This window comes from Dipodomys merriami, unplaced genomic scaffold, assembly GCF_024711535.1.
Source record: "Dipodomys merriami isolate MVZ:Mamm:240054 unplaced genomic scaffold, mDipMer1.0.p SCAF_70, whole genome shotgun sequence".
In the NCBI taxonomy this organism is placed as follows: Eukaryota; Metazoa; Chordata; class Mammalia; order Rodentia; family Heteromyidae; genus Dipodomys; species Dipodomys merriami.
The window spans coordinates 1335787-1353695 of record NW_027206291.1 but is presented as its reverse complement, the minus strand read 5'-3'; the positions used below and the strand labels follow the sequence as shown (position 1 = coordinate 1353695).

The 17909-nt window shown below is 48.7% G+C and overlaps 1 long non-coding RNA gene and 1 pseudogene across 1 annotated transcript; one reads left to right on the top strand and one right to left on the bottom strand.

Moving 5' to 3' along the window:
• The first annotated feature begins 4814 nt into the window (after positions 1-4814).
• LOC138817786 (uncharacterized) lies at positions 4815-15922 on the top strand. The gene is made up of 3 exons (XR_011368918.1): positions 4815-5131; positions 12485-12576; positions 15694-15922. It is a non-coding gene; the product is annotated as an uncharacterized lncRNA (long non-coding RNA).
• Positions 12570-16735, bottom strand: LOC138817785 (zinc finger protein 709-like; annotated as a pseudogene).
• Positions 16736-17909: the final 1174 nt, after the last annotated feature.

Below are 17909 nucleotides of genomic sequence, written 5' to 3'. Positions count from 1 at the left end.
ACACCTGCTCCCGGGCCTCCTCCGGCGCTCCCCGGCTCTTCTCCCCCCGAAAAGCCGGGCCCCAAGTGTGTCCTAAGTGTGTGTGTGTGGGGGGAGAACTTGTGACTTGAGACCAGGCCGGGCCTGGCTGGTGTGGGCACACACTGGAGGAATCGGGGTGCGGCTTCCTGCCCCCCCCCCCGCCTCTTCCAAGTTGACCTCCCAGTTTTATCATGGTGGATGTGCGGAGGAAGCGCCTGCCCCGCGCGCACGAGGCCCGGAGACGCGGCCTCCAGAGCTGGGCAGGTGCCCGCTAAGGTGGCCCCGACGCCGGGGCGCACAGGCCGCCGCCCTCTCCACGCTGGCCACAGCCACAAGCCCCGAGTCCGACTGTCATTCCTGCGCAGGCCGGCCGGGGTACGCCGGTGGTGCACGCAATGCGCGCCAGTACAGTGTTTGCGGGTAGCGCAGCGCAGTCCGCAACCCACGCTGCGCAGAGAAAGGATCCACAGGCCACACGTCACCACCACGCAAGGGACGGAGCCTGAGCCTCGCCGCACGCGGGCACCCTGCTTTCCCGGGTGGCTGCCCGCTGCCCCTGCCCCAGCAGCCAGCTAAGGGCTCTGGATGATCTGCACACGGTCCCTCCCGTCAGGCCTTCACCCAGACAGATTACCCACCCACTGCTCTCCGGGGTGAATTAAGGGAGATCAAGCTTCGGAAGCCAATTCTTCGGATGGCAAAAGCAGAATGGGCTCTGATTTTCTTTTCTTTTGTCAGGTGTGGGGCTTGAACTCGGGGCCTGGGCGCTGTCCCTCAGCTCTCAGCTCAAGGCCAGCGCTCTATACCACTTGAGCCACTAGAAAACCAGAAGTGGCGCTGCGTCTCAAGTGGTAGAGCGCTGGCCTTGGGCTGCGGAGCGCAGGGACAGCGCCCAAGCCCCACCTTCAAAGCCCCAGGACCGACAAAAAAAAAAAGTGAAGGTGTTGACAAACTATTATAGGCGCGTGATCCAACTGGTCTGAAAAACAGTAGGGCAGTGTGATCTTTGGCCTTCCCCCTTTCACTGGATCCCGCCAGTCTCCCTGGCTGTCACAGGGCCCCTGGGTCTGGGGGTCTTGCATGGTGTGTTTATCTTTCCAGAACTGCATCTCCATTTCTCCCCACCACCAAGTGCTCTGATGGTCCCCACAGTCAATCCTAAACATTCTAGAATCACTACGCCTCTTCCACTAGTGTACTTCAGCCCAGGTTTAACCCTCCTGAGGCTGGCCCATCTCCAACCAAGTATCCATTTAAAATTGTGTTATAGATGAGCGCTGGTGCCTGTAACCCTAGCTACTCAGGATCCTGAGATTTGAGGATCACCACTCAAAGGCAAGTGGGGCAGAAGAGTATGTGAGACATTATTGTTGTTGTTGTTGCTGGTCATGGGCTTGAACTCAAAGCTTGGATGCCATCCCTGAATTTCTTTTTGCTCAACGCTAGTACTGTATCACTTTAAGCCACAGTGCTATTTAGGATCTTCTGGTGGTTCAGGGACTTTCCTGCCTGGGCTGGCTTTGAACCACAATCTTTAGAGCCCAGCCTCCTGAGTAGCTGGGATTACAGGCATGAGCCACCAGCTCCCTGCTTTCACTTGGGATTTAAGTCAAAAGTAGAGGTGTGACTTAAGGGGAGAGAATGCCAGCCTTGAGTGGAAAAAAAAGCTCAGGGACAGTGCCCAGGTCCTGAGTTCAAGCCCCACGAACAGCAAAATAATTACAATAACAATAATGCTAAGTGCTGGTGGCTCGTGCCTGTAATCTTATCTGCTCAGGAGGCTGAGATCTGAGGATCCCAGTTCAAAGCCAGCCCAGGCAGAAAAGTCCCCAAGATTCTTATGGCCAATGAACCACCAAAAAACACTACAGTGGTGCTGTGGCTCAAAGTGGTAGAGTGCTCGCTTTGAGCAAAAGAGCTCAGGAACAGCACCTAGGCCCTGAGTACAAACCCAATGAACAAGAATACTAGTAGTAGCTGGGCACCGGTGACTCACACCTGTAATCCTAGCTACTCAGGAGGCTGAGATCTGAGGATCGCAGTTCAAAGCCAGCCTGGGCAGGAAAGTCCATGAAACTCTTTTTTTGTTTTTTTGTGTTTTTTTTTGCCGGTTGTGGGGCCTGAACTCTGGGCCTGGGTGCTGTCGCTCAGCTCTTCAGCTCAAGGCTAGTGCTCCCACTTGAGCCACAGCGCCACTTGCAGCTTTTTCTGCATATGTGGTGCTGAGGAATCAAACCCAGGGCCTCATGCATGCGAGGCAAGCGCTCTACCACTGAGCCACCTTCCCAGCCCGATGAAACCCTTATCTCCAATAAACCACCAGAAAACCAGAAGTGGTGCTGTAGCTCAAGTGGTAGAGTGCTAGCCTTGAGCTGAAGAGCTGAAGGACAGCGCTCAGGCCCAGAGTTCAAGACCCACAACCGACAAAAAAAAAAAAAGAATACTAGTAGTGGGCTGGGAATGTGGCTTAGTGGTAGAGTGCTTGCCTCGCAAGCATGAAGTCCTGGTTTGATTCTTCAGTGCCACATAAACTTTTTGATTCTTCAGTACCACAGCACCAGAAGTGGTGCTGTGCTTCCAGTGATAGAGTGCTGGCCTTGAACAAAAGAAGCTTAGGAACAGAGCCCAGGCCCTGAGTTCAAGGCCCAGGACTGACAAAAAAAAAAAAAAAGAATACTAGTAGCAGAGAGGCAAGAGAGCAAGAGACAGACACAAAAAGAGACAGAAAGCAAGACTGACAGGAAAAAACAAGATAGAAAGAGACAGACAGATGGACAAAGAAAAAAATTTCCAGTTCTGGGGCTTGAACTCAAGGCCTGGGTGCTGCTCCTGAGGTTTTTTTGCTCAAGGCTAGCACTCCACCACTTTGAGCTACAGTGCCACTTCTTGTTTTCTGGTGGTTAATTGGAAATAAGAGTCTTAAGGAGTTTTCTGCTCTGGCTGGCTTCAAACTGTGATCAAATCTCAGCCTCCTGAGTAGTTTGGATTATAGGCATGAGCCAGTGCTAGGTTTAGGAATGCTATTCTTTTTTCTTTTTTTTTTTTTGCCAGTCCTAGGGCTTGAACTCAGGGCCTGGGTACTGAGCCTGAGCTTCTTTTGCATAAGGCAAAAGCCACAGCACCACTTTGGACTTTTTCTGTTTATGTGGTGCTGAGGAATCGAACCCAGGGCTTCATGCATGCAAGGAGAGCACTCTAACCACTAAGCCACCTTCCCAGCCCAGGAATGCTATACGTTAAATACCATTAGACCCTCTGAATTATGCTGGGTTTGGCCCTCAGCTAAAATTTCCTTTTTTTCCGCCCCCCAGTACTGGTGTTTGAACTCAGGGCCTTGTACATAAGGTTACTCTACTCTTTTTGCTCAAGATTAGCCTCTACCACTTGAGCCACAGCTTTACTTCTGACTTTTTGGTGGCAAATTGAAAAGCCTCATGAACCTTCCTGCCGGCACTGGCTCTGAACCATGATTCTCAGATCCCAGCCTCCTGAGTAGCTAGGATTGCAAGTGTGAGCCACAGGCATCCAGTTCTTAAACTTCTTTTTTGGTCAGTTGTGGGGCTTGAACTCTGGGCCTGGGCGCTGTCTCAGCTCTTCAGCTCAAGGCTAGCGCTCTACCACTTAATGATGGTGCGATGGTGCGTTTTCTTGTTTTCTGGTGATTAACTGTGGAGAAGAGTCTCACAGAATTTCCTGCCTGGGCTGGCTTTGAACTGCGACCCTCAGATCTCAAACTCCTGATTACCTAGGACTACAGGCATGAGCCACCAGCACCTGGCTTATTTTTTTATTGTCAGTTATAGGGCTTCCTTTGTTTAAGGCTAGCACTTTACTACTGAGTCACAGCACCACTTCAGTTTTTCAGGTGATTCACTTCGCTAGGAATGTGTCTTTGTGGTAGAATGCTTGCCTAGCATGCATGAAGCTCTGGGTTCAATTCCTCAGCACCACATACACAGAAAAAGCCTGAAGTAGTGCTGTGGCTCAAGTGGTAGAGTGCTAGCCTTGAGCAAAAGAAGCTCAAGGACAGCACCCAGGCACTGAGTTCAAGCCCCATGACTGGCAAAAAAATAGTCTCACAGATATCTTCTGCCCAGCTACAATCACTGCTGCGAGCTACCGGTGCCCGGCCTGAGTCTGTCTATTCTCATACACTCAGACTAAGGAAAACCTTTTTTTTTTTTTGGTCAGTCATGGGGCCTGGACGCTGGGCCTGAGTGGTCTCTCAGCTCTTCAGCTCAAGGCTAGTACCCTACCACTTCAGGCTTTTTCTGCTTATGTGGTGCTGAGGAATTGAACCCTGGGCCTCATGCATGGGAGGCAAGCGCTCTACCACTGAGCCACCTTTCCAGCCCCTAAGGAAAGTCTTTTCCTGAGTCATGCGAGTCCATTTACCACCTTAGCGAACATGACAGGAAGGGACTCTGTGGGAACTTGCCAAGGGTGCTAAGTTGGGCACCCTGCGTGCCTAATTCTTTGGCATCTGATGGCAGCACTGAACGTGTGGAATGGGACACAAACTCCCAAGTTGTGTCCGAATGCATTGGAATTGCTGGGCCCTTGGTGGAGGGCAGAGGTGAGGACGGCTGGTGGCATGGTAAGAATGGGGTCCTTTGCAGCCACGGGTGTGCTGGGGGAGGGGTCAGCGTCCTGGCTTCCTTGTGAGTTGGTGAAGGGACTAGAAGGGAAATAGAAGTAAGTGTGGTAGGTGTTTCAGGGCACAAAGGTGATGTAACAGAAGGTGGAGAGCAGGTTGTCCGGAATGCAAAGGGTGGTAACCATAGTGACAGGATGTGGAGCTGGAGAGCCGGGAGGAAGAGGCTCACAGGGATGTAGTTGGCGCTGGCCTCAAACAGAAGCTGTGATAAGAGCCTTATTGGCACTTTGAGCAGGTACATCAACGGGGAAGGCGCAAGGGAGCTGCAGGAGCTGCCGTTGAAGCCTCGAAGGATAAATTCAGTGATGGCATTTCAATCCTGCCTGGGCAGACAAGCTGTATCTGGTGAGATTAGAGACAGAACTAAGGCACGGCTGTGAAAACAAGTTCTGCCTGGGCTGGCTTCGAACTGAGATCATCAGATCTCTGCCTCTTAAGGAACTAGAATGACAGGTATGAGCCACCTGTGCCTGGTTTCTTTAGTAGGTTTACAACCATTCTTTTTTTTTTTTTTTTTTGTCGGTCGTGGGGCCTGAGCTCTGGGCCTGGGCGCTGTCCCTCAGCTCTTCAGCTCAAGGCGAGCGCTCTACCTCCCGAGCCACAGCGCCACTTCTGGCCTTTTCTGCTTATGTGGTGCTGAGGAATTGAACCCAAGGGCCTCATGCATGCAAGGCGAGCGCTCTACCACTGAGCCCCCTTCCCAGCCCTCTCTCTTTTTTTTTTTTTTTTTGGTACTAGTCTAGGGGCTTGAACTCAGGGCCTCACATTCTTGCTTGGCTTTTTTGCTCAAGGCTGGTGCTCTACTACTTGAGCCACAGCTCCTCTTCTGGCTTTTTGCTGGTTAACTGGAGATAAAAGGCTCAAAGCCTCCCCACCTCTTGCCCTCCTCCCCCGGGGCTGGCTTCAAACTGCAAGCTTCAGATCTCAGCCCTCCAGTTCTAGGCTTGTTCCTGGGTGTGTGGCTATGTCTTAGCTACTCATGGGGCTCAAGCTGAATAGTTGTGACTTCCAGCTTGGGACAAACAGGCAATTTCGGATGACCCCGAGACTGTGGTTAGAGTTGCTCAGTGGCCAGTTTTCACCTCCTTAAGATATCCCCCACCACCCTAACCTTTGAGCCTTATCAGTTCATGGCACCTTGCACGGCTCAGAAGATGCTCAGAGATGCGGCTTCAGACCCAGCAGCAAAATGTTACCTCATCCAACCACAGACTTTCCGCACCACCACCCCGACACAGTACTTTCCCACAGATCCACCATGAAAGGTCTCAACTCTGTTAGCAGAAGGAATCTAGCTCTTTGCTATAGAATACCGCTGGAGATTTGGTGGGAAAAAACCTATGCTGTGGACTAGTTCCTCTCCCATCTTTTTGGGACTTTTTCAGTCTAACGCATGTCACAAAACAAAGCACAACAATAAATTGTGTTACCTGTTAAATACCCGCCCCCCCCACCCCCCACATACACACCCCTAGACTTATTTTGCTCCTTGACTGGCACTCTACCAACTGAGCCATGCCTCCAAAATCCACTTTTAAAAGTCTCATAGATACTCCTGCCCCGGTTGGCTTCCAGAGTAGCTATGATTACAAGCGCGAGCTACCAGTGCCTGTTTGTTTTTTTGTCAGACGTGGGGCTTGAACTCTGAGCCTGGGTGCTGTCCCTCAGCTCTTCAGCTCAAGGCTAGTGCTTTACCACTTGAGCCACAGTGCCACTTCTGGTTTTCTAGTGGTTTGAGATGAGTCACACGGACTTTCCTGCCCAGGCTGGCTTTGAACCGTGATCCTCAAGATCTATTTTTTTTTGGGGGGGGGGGTCTGGTCGTGGGCCTGAACTCTGGGCCTGGGCGCTGTCCCTCAGCTCTTCAGCTCAAGGCTAGCACTCTACCACTTGAGCCACAGCGCCACTTCCAGCTTTTTTTTCCTGCTTATGTGGTGCTGAGGAATCGAACCCAGGGCCTCATGCATGCAAGGCAAGTGCTCTTCCACTGAGCTACCTTCCCAGCCCCTGATCCTCAGATCTTAAACTACTGAGTAGCTAAGATTACAGGTGTGCACCACTGGTGCATGGCCCTGGTTTCTTTTAAACTTTTAACATGTTAATATCTTATATATCAACTTAATGTTTTTTTCTTGCCAGTTCTGAGTTTTGAACTCAGGGCCTGGGACTGTCCCTGAGCTTCTTTTGCTCAAGGCTAGTGCGCTACCACTTGAGCCACAGCACCATTTCCAGCCTTTTCTGTGTATGTGGTACTGAGAAATGGAACTCAGGGCTTCATGCATGCTAGTCAGGCACTCTACCATGAAGCCACGTTCTCAGCCCTTAAATTATTTTATAAAGATTAACTCAAATTTCATCAAAATAGGTAAGAATGTTTTTTTTTTCTTTTTTCTTTTTTGTCAGTTGTGAGTCCTGAACTCTGGGCCTGGGTGCTGTCCCTCAGCTCTTCGGCTCAAGGCTAGCACCTACCAATTGAGCCATAGTGCCACTTCCATGTTTTTCGGCTTACGTGGTGCTGAGGAATCGGACACAGGGCCTTAGCAGGCTGAGATCTGAGGATCCCGGTTCAAAGCCAGCCTGAACTGAAAAGTCACCGTGAGACTCTTATCTACAATTAACCACCAGAAAACCAGAAGAGGCACTGTGGCTCAAAGTGGTAGAGAACTATCCTTAAGCAAAAAGCTCAGGGACAGCACCCAGACCCTGAATTCAAGCGAGCTAGTAAGGAGGTGGAGATCTGAGATCTGTTGGAAGCCTGCTCAGGCAGGAAAGTTCATGAGACTCTTACCTTCAATTAACCACCAAAATGTGATAAGTGAGGGTATGGCTCAAGTGGGAGAGCGCCAGCTTTGAATGAAGAAAGCTACGGGACAATGCCCACCAGCTCCTGAGCCCAAGCCCCGGGAGCCGCACACAAAGAACAAAAACAAAGCAAAAAGACCCCATGAGCCTGTGAGGCCTAAGGAGTAATAAAGGCGTCAGGAATTGGTGACCCAGAAAAACCAATGGCAGCGAGCAGAGTCAATGCAAGAGAAAGGCTGTGTGGAAGGAGTAAGGTCATAGGGGTGGGCTTCCCAAGGTCACACTGACCACCACGTGTCCTGGATACTGGGGAAAAAAGCAACAAGATTTAGTGTTTCCCTTACAGACTTTCAGTAATCTGCAGTATAATCCTTTGTCATTTTCCTGTTTGTTCCTTTTAGAATGTTTACTTTATGCTACTGTATGTTTATGCTGCTGTGTGTTTTGGGGGGGAGGTTACTTGTGGGGCTTGAACTTGGGGCCTGGGTGCTGTCCCTGAGCTGAGCTCTTTTTGCTCAAGGCTAGCACTTCTACAGCACTTTGAGCCACAGCTCCACTACTGTTTTCTGGGAGATGAGTCTCACAGACTTTTCCTGCCCAGGCTGGCTTTGAACTGTGATCCTCAGATCTCTTTTCGGGAAAACAAACCTGATCTAGTGTATGATCATGATGGCATATTGGGATATGTCTTAGTAAATGAAAATACATAAAACTCTTTTTTTTTTTTTTTGGTCATCATGAGGCTTGAACTCAAGGCCTGGGTGCTGTCCCTCAGCTCTTCAGTTCAAGGCAAAAGCTCTACCACTTGAGCCACAGGGCCACTTCCAGGTTTCTGGTGGATCACTGGAAATAAGAGGCTCACAGACTTTCCTTCCCCAGCTGGCTTTGAGTCACAATCCTCAGATCTCAGCCTCCTGAGTAACTAGGATGACAGGCAGAAGCCACCAGGGCCTGGCTGAAACTCTTTTCTTATATTTCCTTTGAACGCTTTTCAAAATGCTGGACAGGCACTCTATATAATAATCACCTGAGCCACACCCTGTAGTGCTTTTAACTTCAGGTTCTGATCCAGAGCCAGCCTAGGGCAGCAATCCTCCTCTCATCTCATCTACCTGACATGCCAGGGATGTGCCATCAGGCCTAGACTGTTTTGCTGAGATGGAGTCCCAGCTGACCCTGATTGATGCCTCTTGAGAAGTCGAGATCTCTCCTGGTTTGGTTCTTTTTTTTTTTTTTTGGTTGGTTGTGGGGCTTGAACACTGGGCCTGAGCACTGTCCCTCAGCTCTTCAGCTCAAGGCTAGCGCTCTACCTGAGCTCTACCACTTGAGCTACAGTGCCACTTCTGGTTTCCTGATGGCTTCTTGGAGATAAGAGTTTCATGGAATTTCCTGCCCGGGCTGGCTTTGAACTGCAATCCTCAGAGCTCAACCTCCTGAGTAGCTAGGATTACAGGCATGAGCCACTGGCACCCGGCTTTGGTTCCATTCTTATATATAGGATACTGTTAAGTTGCTATCATTTCAAAATACCTTGATACCCTCAAAAGATGGGAAACTACAAAGTAAAAAAGAATGTTACATAAAACTTTTGAAATATATCATTCAAGTTGCAAGATGGCTTCTAAAATTATTTTGACAGTTTTTTTTTGTCGGTCATGGGGCCTGATCTCTGGGCCTGGGCACTATCCCTGAGCTTTTCAACTCAAGGCTCTACCACTTGAGCCACAGCTCCACTTCTGATTTTCTAGTAGTTTATTGGAGTTAATAGTCTCACCATCAGGACTTTTTTGCCAGGGCTGGTTTTGAACCATGATCCTCAGATCTCAGCCTCCTAGGATTACAGTTGTGAGCTACCGACTGGCTCTGTGAGACTTTTATGTCCAATTAACCACCAGAAAACTGGAGGTAGGGGCTGGGAAGGTGGCTCAGTGGTAGAGCGCTTGCCTTGCATGCATGAGGCCCTGGGTTCAATTCCTCAGCACCACATAAGCAAAAAGAAAAAAGCCAGAAGTAGCACTGTGGCTCAAGTGGTAGAGCACTAGCCTTGAGCTGAAGAGCTGAGGGACAGCACCCAGGCCCAGAGTTCAGGCCCCATGACCAGACCCCCCCCAAAAAAAAAAAAAAAAAAAGAAAACTGGAGGTAGCACTGTGGCTCAAATGGTAGAATGCTTTCCTTGAGCTGAAGAGTGCAGGGACAGCGCCCAAGCCCAGAGTTTAAGACCCAAGTCAAACAAACAAACAAAAAAAACTAATAAATAAATACACAAACACACACACACACACACACACACACACACACACACACACACACATACACATAGAACTAAGGCCACCAAGTTTTGAGTGCTCTACTTATTCACAAAAGGACAAACAAGGGCTGGGAAGGTGGCTCAGTGGTAGAGCGCTTGCCTTGCATGCCTGAGGCCCTGGGTTCAATTCCTCAGCACCACATAAGCAAAAAGAAAAAAGCCAGAAATGGTGCTGTGGCTCAAGTGGTAGAGCACTAGCCTTGAGCTGAAGAGCTGAGGGACAGCGCCCAGGCCCAGAGTTCAGGCCCCACGACGGGACCACAAAGAAAAAAAACAGGGACAGACAAGCCAACGAGGATGAAGGCAGGCCTCCTCACGGCAGCAGCGCTCCTGTGCTCGTGCCGGCACTGAGGGCTGCCCTCCACGCTCGCTGTCCAGAGCACAGGTCTGACTTTTCCCCCTGAATTTTTTAAAGCTAACAAGTGTTTTGGAGCTCAGGATGCAAATGACAAGATAGAGCACTCAGAATTTGGGGGCATTTTGTTGGTGGTGGTGGTCATTGGCCCTGAACTCTGGGCCTGGGCGCTGTCCCTCAGCTCTTCAGCTCAAGGCTAGCACTGTACCACTTGAGCCACAGCGCCACTTCTGGCTTTTTCTGCTTATGTGGTGCTGAGGAATCGAACCCAGGGCCTCATGCATGCAAGGCAAGCGCTCTACCACTGAGCCACCTTCCCAGCCCATGGTGTGGGGGGAGGGCGCATGTTTTAAGGTCCCCAAGTATTGAGTGCTATGTTCATTCCCAATAGGGTAGAAAAGCCAACAAAGATAAATGTACAGCTTCTTTGTGTCACAAGCAGCCGTGTTCGCCATTGGGGCTGCCCCTTCCCCTTCTCCTCTTGCTGACCACATCCACATATCTCATCTCACCCCCTACCTCTATCCTTGGAGAGCTGATAAGTGTTTTGGAGCTCAGGATGCAAATGACAAAGAGCACTCAGAACTTGGGGGCCTTAAAAGCAAATATATGCAGGCACATGTGTGCGCATGTGTGTTTGTGTGTGTGTTAAAGGGGGGGGAGGAGCCATTGGTTCACACATGTAATCCTAACTCCTCAGGAAAGTGACATCTGGGGATCTCAGTTCCAAGCCAGGCCAGGCAAGAAAATCCATGAGACTCTTATCTCCAATTAACCACCAAAAGGTTAGAAGTGTAGCTGTGGGGCTGGGAAGGTGGCTCAGTGGTAGAGCCCTTGCCTAACATGCATGAAGCCCTGGGTTCGATTCCTCAGCACCACATAAGCAGAAAAAGGTGCAAGTGGCACTGTGGCTCAAGTGGTAGAGTGCTCGCCTTGAGATGAAGTACTCAGGGACAGCACCCAGGCCCAGAGTTCAAGCCCCACAACCGGCAATAAAAAAAGTGTTGCTGTGGTTCAAGTGGTAGAGTGCCAGCCCTGAGCTCCAGCCCCAGTACTGGTACGCACGCACATGCATGCACACACACTCACATAAAATTCTACTTTGTAATTTTCACATGATTCTCTTACATTTGACAACTTCCTTGTGCTTTTCACACCGGTGGGGTTTGGGCCAGTGAGCGCTCTCCCATGGGGCGCTGGAGAGCCCACCCATCGCTTTCCCAGGAGGTTTTCCCCATGCTGTTTGTCACATCCATGTCCCAGCCTGAGATGGATGATGCATGCTCATGCACTCACCACGCTTTGTTCTCATGATAGCTTAAAAGTTCATAGGGTCTTCCCACACTTGATGGTGGTTCAAAGCCAGCCCAGGCAGGAATGTCCATGAGACTCTTACCTCCAATAAACCACCAGAAAACCAGAAGTGGCGCTGTGGCTCAAGTGGTGGAGTGCTAGTCTTGAGCTGAAGAGCTGAGGGACAGCACCCAGGCCCAGAGTTCAAGCCCCACGACCGACAAGAAATTTAATATATATTTTTTAGTATGTATTATATAGTATATATGCACTATATACTGCATATATTATATAATATAATCAAGATAACTGTACAAGAGGATTTCAACTTAACATGTCAATTTATGTGTCCAATGCATCTTGACCAGAGCCAACCATCCCAGCCTTTTCCCATTCCTACCTTCTTCCTGGAACACAATCATCTCCAGTGCATGAAAACAGGACCACATTGATTAATGTTTTCTCACCTTCAATACATAAGGTGTGTTCATTGCTTAACTCAGTTCCTAAGGCAAATATTTGACATGAACAACTTAAATGAGCCAGGCACTGTTGGTTCATGCCTGTAGTTGTAGCTACTCAGGACATTGAGATCTGAGGATCACAGTTCAAAGCCAGCCCAGGAAATAAGTGACTCTTATCTCCAATTAGCCAGAAAAAACACCACCACCACTACCTGGAAACGGAGGTATGGCACAAGTAGTAGAAAGCCACGTGAGTGAAAAAGACCAGGTACAAGCCAAAAGAAGAGAAAAAAAATCAATGAACAAAACTTAAATGGAGGGCTAATTTATTTCTTTATTTTTATTTCTTTATTTTTGGGTCCGGTCGTGGGGCCTGAACTCTGGGCCTGGGCGCTGTCCCTCAGCTCTTCAGCTCAAGGCTAGCGCTCTACCACTTGAGCCACAGCGCCACTTCCGGCTTTTTTCTTTTTGTTTATGTGGTGTAACCCAGGGCCTCAGGCATGCAAGGCAAGTGCTCTACCACTGAGCCACCTTCCCAGCCCGAGGACTAGTTTATTTACCATGTTTGTTTGTGTTTGGACAGGACGTCATGAGGCAGCTGAGAGGCTCCCTGTAGCAGAGACCCCCGTCCCTCGGAGAGCCAGAACACGATGGCTGTTGGAATCTGCGGCTGAGGTCAGGATTTGTGATGAGTAGGAAGCAGAGTGCAAGACCACGGGGCCAGGCCAAACAAGAGAGTTATGTCCTCAAATTATTTCTACTAGCTATGCTCCATCTTGTAAAGTTTCCACAATGTCCCTAAGTCACAACCGCCAGTGTGGAGGTCATTCCATACCAGACCAAACAATTCGAGTGTGCTTCACGCACTCAATGAAAGGAATACTTGTCCACATTCCTTGCACACACAGGCTTTCTCTCACTGTGAGTTTCTGTGTGTGTGTGTCTGAACATTGCTTAAAGAAAAGGCTTTGCCACACTGTGGACACATGTAGGTTTTCTCTCCGGTGTGAGTTCTTCGGTGTATTTTTTTTTTGGGGGGTCCAGTCATGGGGCCTGAACTCTGGGCCTGGGCGCTGTCCCTCAGCTCTTCAGCTCAAGGCTAGCGCTCTGCCTCTTGAGCCACAGCACCACTTCTGGCTTTTTTCTTTTTGCTTATGTGGTGCTGAGGAATCGAACCCAGGGCCTCAGGCATGCAAGGCAAGGGCTCTACCACTGAGCCACCTTCCCAGCCCCCTTTGGTGTATTTTAATGTAACTCGAACAACTGAAGGCTTTCCCATAATATTTACACATAAAAGGTTCCTTTCCATTAAGTCCTTAAATGTCTTTGAAAATCACCCAGCAGAAGGCTTTTTCACACTGAGTTATTTTATGATGGAGTCAGTGAAGGCTCTGCCACATTTGTTACCCACGTAGGGTTTCTCCATGCTGTGTGTGCGGTGGTGTCTTGGAGCGTTGCTCTACATAGAGGAGGCTTTCCCACGCTGCCCGCATCTGAAGGGTCTCTCTCCACTGTGGGTGTGTTCATGTTTCTGAATGTTACTCAAGGAAGAGCAGGCTTTCCCACATTCTTTACATAAAAAGGGTTTCTCTCCACTGTGAATTCTTTCATGTCTGCTAACATCACTCAAGGAAAAGGACTTTCCACACTGCTTACACACACAGGGTTTCTGGCCAGTGTGAGTTCTTTCGTGGATGAGGCAATGGCTTTATTCCCTAAAGGGTTTTCCACACTGCTTACACACATAGGGTCTCTCCCCAGAGTGAGTCCTTTCGTGAACTTTAACATAACCAGAAGAGCTAAAGGCTTTCCCACACTGCTTACATACAAAGGGTTTCTCTCCAGAGTGAATTCTCTCATGTTCTTGAAAATAAAGAAAACAACAAGTTTTCCCACATTGCTTGCACATGTAGGGTTTGTCTCCATTCTGAGTTTGTTCATGTAGCTGAGCAGAACTGGAACAACCCAAAGCATTTCTCCCCCGCTTATAGTTATGGACTCTTTCCAAGGTCTGTCCTGTCATATGCCTGAAGGCATTGGTTTTCCATATTCCTCAAATGCACGTGGCTTCCATCTATATTTCTGGTACTCAGATGAGTTGACGAAAGCACATGTTTTAATGGACATATGTAGGATGGCATACGACTTTCACTTGCTTCCAATCTCCTGGAAGTTTCCTTGTTCATAGTATGTTCTGGAATAGGACTGAAGGTGTCTCCACATTGTACTTCTCGATGCTCATAGAGACTGTAAAACTTGCATGAGGAAAGACATCAGTAAATTCCTAATTTCAAATGAATTAGTCAGAACTGGCCTGATGTTCTGTTACAATTGTGTTTTTGTGCTGGGGCTTGAACTCACCACCGCTAGGTACTGACCCCGACTTTCTTTCTTTTTTTTTTGGATCCGGTCGTGGGGCCTGAACTCTGGGCCTGGGCGCTGTCCCTCAGCTCTTCAGCTCAAGGTTAGTGCTCTACCACTTGAGCCACAGCGCCACTTCCGGCTTTTTTCTTTTTGCTTAAGTGGTGCTGAGGAATTGAACTCAGGGCCTCAGGCATGCAATGCAAGCTCTCTACCACTGAGCCACCTTCCCAGCCCCCCGACTTTCTTTTTCTTTCTTTCTTTCTTTCTCTTTCTTTCTTTTCTTTTTTTTTGGTCGCTTATGGGGCTTGAACTCTGGGCTTGGGTGCTGTCCTTCAGCTCTTCAGCTCAAGGCTAGCACTCTTACCACTTGAGCCACAGTGCCACTTCTGGGTTTCTGGTGGTTTATTGGACGTAAGAGTTTCACGGCTTTTCCTGCCTGGGCTGACTTTGATCCACAACCCTCAGATCTCAGCCTCCTGAGTAGCTAGGATTACAGGCATGAGCCAGCATCGCCCAGCTGACCCTGACACTTTTTTTTTTTTGGTTGGTCATGGGGCCTGAACTCTGGGCCTGAGCGCTGTCCCTCAGCTCTTCAGCTAAAGGCTAGCGCCCTACCACTTGAGCCAAAGCGCCACTTCCAGCTTTTTCTGCTTATGTGGTGCTAAGGAATCGAACCCAGGGCCTCATGCATGCAAGGCAAGCACTCTTATCACCGAGCCACCTTCCCAGCCCGGACCCTGACTTTTTTTTTTTTAAAGCTCAACTGTGTCAAGAATGTTTCAAGCTCTTCTGGCTTTTTTGGTGGTTAACTGGAAGTAAGAGTCTCATGGAGACTTTTCTGCCTGGGCTGACTTTGAACTACAATCCTCAAATCTCAACCTTCTAAGTAGCTAGGATTACCGGCCTGAGTCTTCAGCTCCTTACTCTATTAGAATTTTTGAACATGAATGAATAGTGGAAATAATACAGTATATCTTAATTCTATTTCCCTGGAAAGCATAGTATGAACACTGAAAAGCTAGTTTACATTAAATCCAACTTGACCAATGTCTATGGAAAGTGATCACAATCAGAGCCAGCTGGATTTTGAAATGTTTTACAGACAATAATGAAGTCTCTTGAAAATGAAGTCTATCGAGGTGGCTGACACCTGCCATCCTAGCTACTCCGGAGGCTGAGATCTGAGGACTGAGGATCAAAGCCAGCCCAGGCAGCAATGTCAGTGAGACTCTACCTCTAGGTAACCACCAGAAAACTGGGAGTGGTACTGTGCTCGAAGTGGTAGAGGACTAGCCTTGAGCAAAAGACCTCAGGGACAGTGTCCAGAACCCGAGGTCAAGCCACATGATTGATTAAAAAAAAAAAAAAAAAAAAGAGAGAGAGAGAGAGAGATCCTGATCCAAACAATTCATTTTTGTTTATGTACAGGCTATATCTGAAGCCTAAATGGAATTTCAAACATTTTTACAAGTTTTGTGCATGGAGTAAATTTTCCATACCTGGAATCATCACAGATCTCCACCAGCAACATGATGTGGGTGCTCCACATGTTTCCAGCACCAGAATATGTCCGATTCTGGATTTTCTATTAAGAATGCTCAACCTGAATGAATATTTGGAAAAAGCAACAACAAAACCCCTTCAGTCATTAAATCAAAGTAAGCTTCAGTTTATTAGGAATCTTCCTACTTTTTCAATTTTACTTTTTTTTTGGGGGGGGGTAGGTGGGAATTGTTGGGGAAAGTAGCAATATTCCACTTTTTATTTATTTATTTTTTGCCAGTCTTGGGCCTTGAACTGAGGGCCTGGGCACTGTCCCTGAGCTTCTTTTGCTCAAGGCTACCACTCTGCCACTTTGAACCACAGTGGCACTTCCAGCTTTTTCTGTGTATGTGGTACTGAGGAATCAAACCCAGGGTTTCATGCATGCAGGCAAGCACTCTACCACTGAGTCACATTCCCAGCCTCCACCAGTTTTTGTTTTTTTTTTTGGTCCGGTCGTGGGGCCTGAACTCTGGGCCTGGGCGCTGTCCCTCAGCTCTTCAGCTCAAGGCTAGTGCTCTACCACCTGAGCCACAGCACCACTTCTGGCTTTTTTCTTTCTGCTTATGTGGTGCTGAGGAATCGAACCCAGGGCCTCATGCAGCAAGGCAAGCACTCTACCACTGAGCCACCTTCCCAGCCCCTCGCCAGTTCTTTTTTATGTTGCTTATTTTCAAGGCAGGGTCTCACTTTTATGTCCAGACCAACCTGACCCAACTCCTCTAGTTTCTCTTTCCCTCTGTGACAGAGATGATAGGTGAGTACCAGCCATGGGGTTAGATACAATGTCACAAATTCTGATGCCTACAATGACCTCCAAGCCCATTCCTCCAATCTCTACCTGCCGGGCAGCCCAGATGACTAGCATGGGTTTACACTTTGATCCTTCACTGATAGTGCTCTCTCTTCTGATTACCTTAGGTAGAATTCTATGGGGATTTTTGTACACATAGTCAATGATTCGGTCTTCTGTTTCCAGTGGTCTGGGTTTCCTTTTCATTTCCTAAAATGTATATGGAGGATTAGCTTCTAGTAAAGCTTGTGGGTATCACATGATCATGTCAGGTGTATTTATCCAAATATTCCCTTTCCATTTCCAAATCATGGAGTGGGGGTTGGGCTCAAGTGGTAGAGCACCAGACTGAGTCAAAGAGAAAGGCTGAGTTCAAGCACAGGTCTCAGTTGAAAAAAACACCCCGAATCACAGAGCATCTTTTTTTTTTTTTTTTTGTCAGTTGTGGGGCTTGAACTCTGGGCCTGGGCGCTGTCCCTGAGCTCTTCAGCTCAAAGCGAACACTCTTACCTCTTGAGCCACAGCGCAACTTCTGGTTTTCTAGTGGTTCATTGGAGATAAAAGTCTCACAGACTTTCTTGCCTGGGCTGGCTTTGAACCAAGATCCTCAGATCTCAGCCTCCTGAGTAGATAGCATTACAGGTGTAAGCCACCAGCACCCAGCCACAGAGCATCATTGATACACAACAATCACTTGTTCTGAATCAGAACAAAAGACAATGAAGTCATCCTTACCAACAGAGGCCAGGTTCTGGAAGGTCTCGCCCATCATGCTCCTGAACAGCTTCTGTCGGGCAGGGTCCAGCAGAGAACACTCCTCAAGGGTGACGCTGACAAACATGTCATTGAAGGTCACAGACTCCTGAAATGTCACAAGGGCATTTCAAGGACGAGTGGGCAGACCAGCAGTCCTGGGGATCTACAGGCATTTCAGAATATGCTGACATGACACCACATGCTACAAATGATCATACCAGGTGGCGGTCACCGCTCTCTTGCTCTCTGTCCACACTCACATCCCCTCATACAGCAGAGGAGGAATGACCCAGCGGGCACCAGTGTGAACCTCACTTGTGTTGAGACAAAACAAATTCTTGAGCACAAAAGCTAACCTCGCCGGCTATCTTGGAACTGCTATAGATGGACCTCACCTCTCAGGCAGACTGAGAGGAGGGGCTCAGGGATCCCCAACAGTGCGTCCACAGGAACAATACATATTTCTGTCACGGAATGCTTGCCATATGCCCCACATAATCATGAGCAGGAGCCTTCCCAAAAAGACTGAAAACACTGAGGAATCGCCATTGAG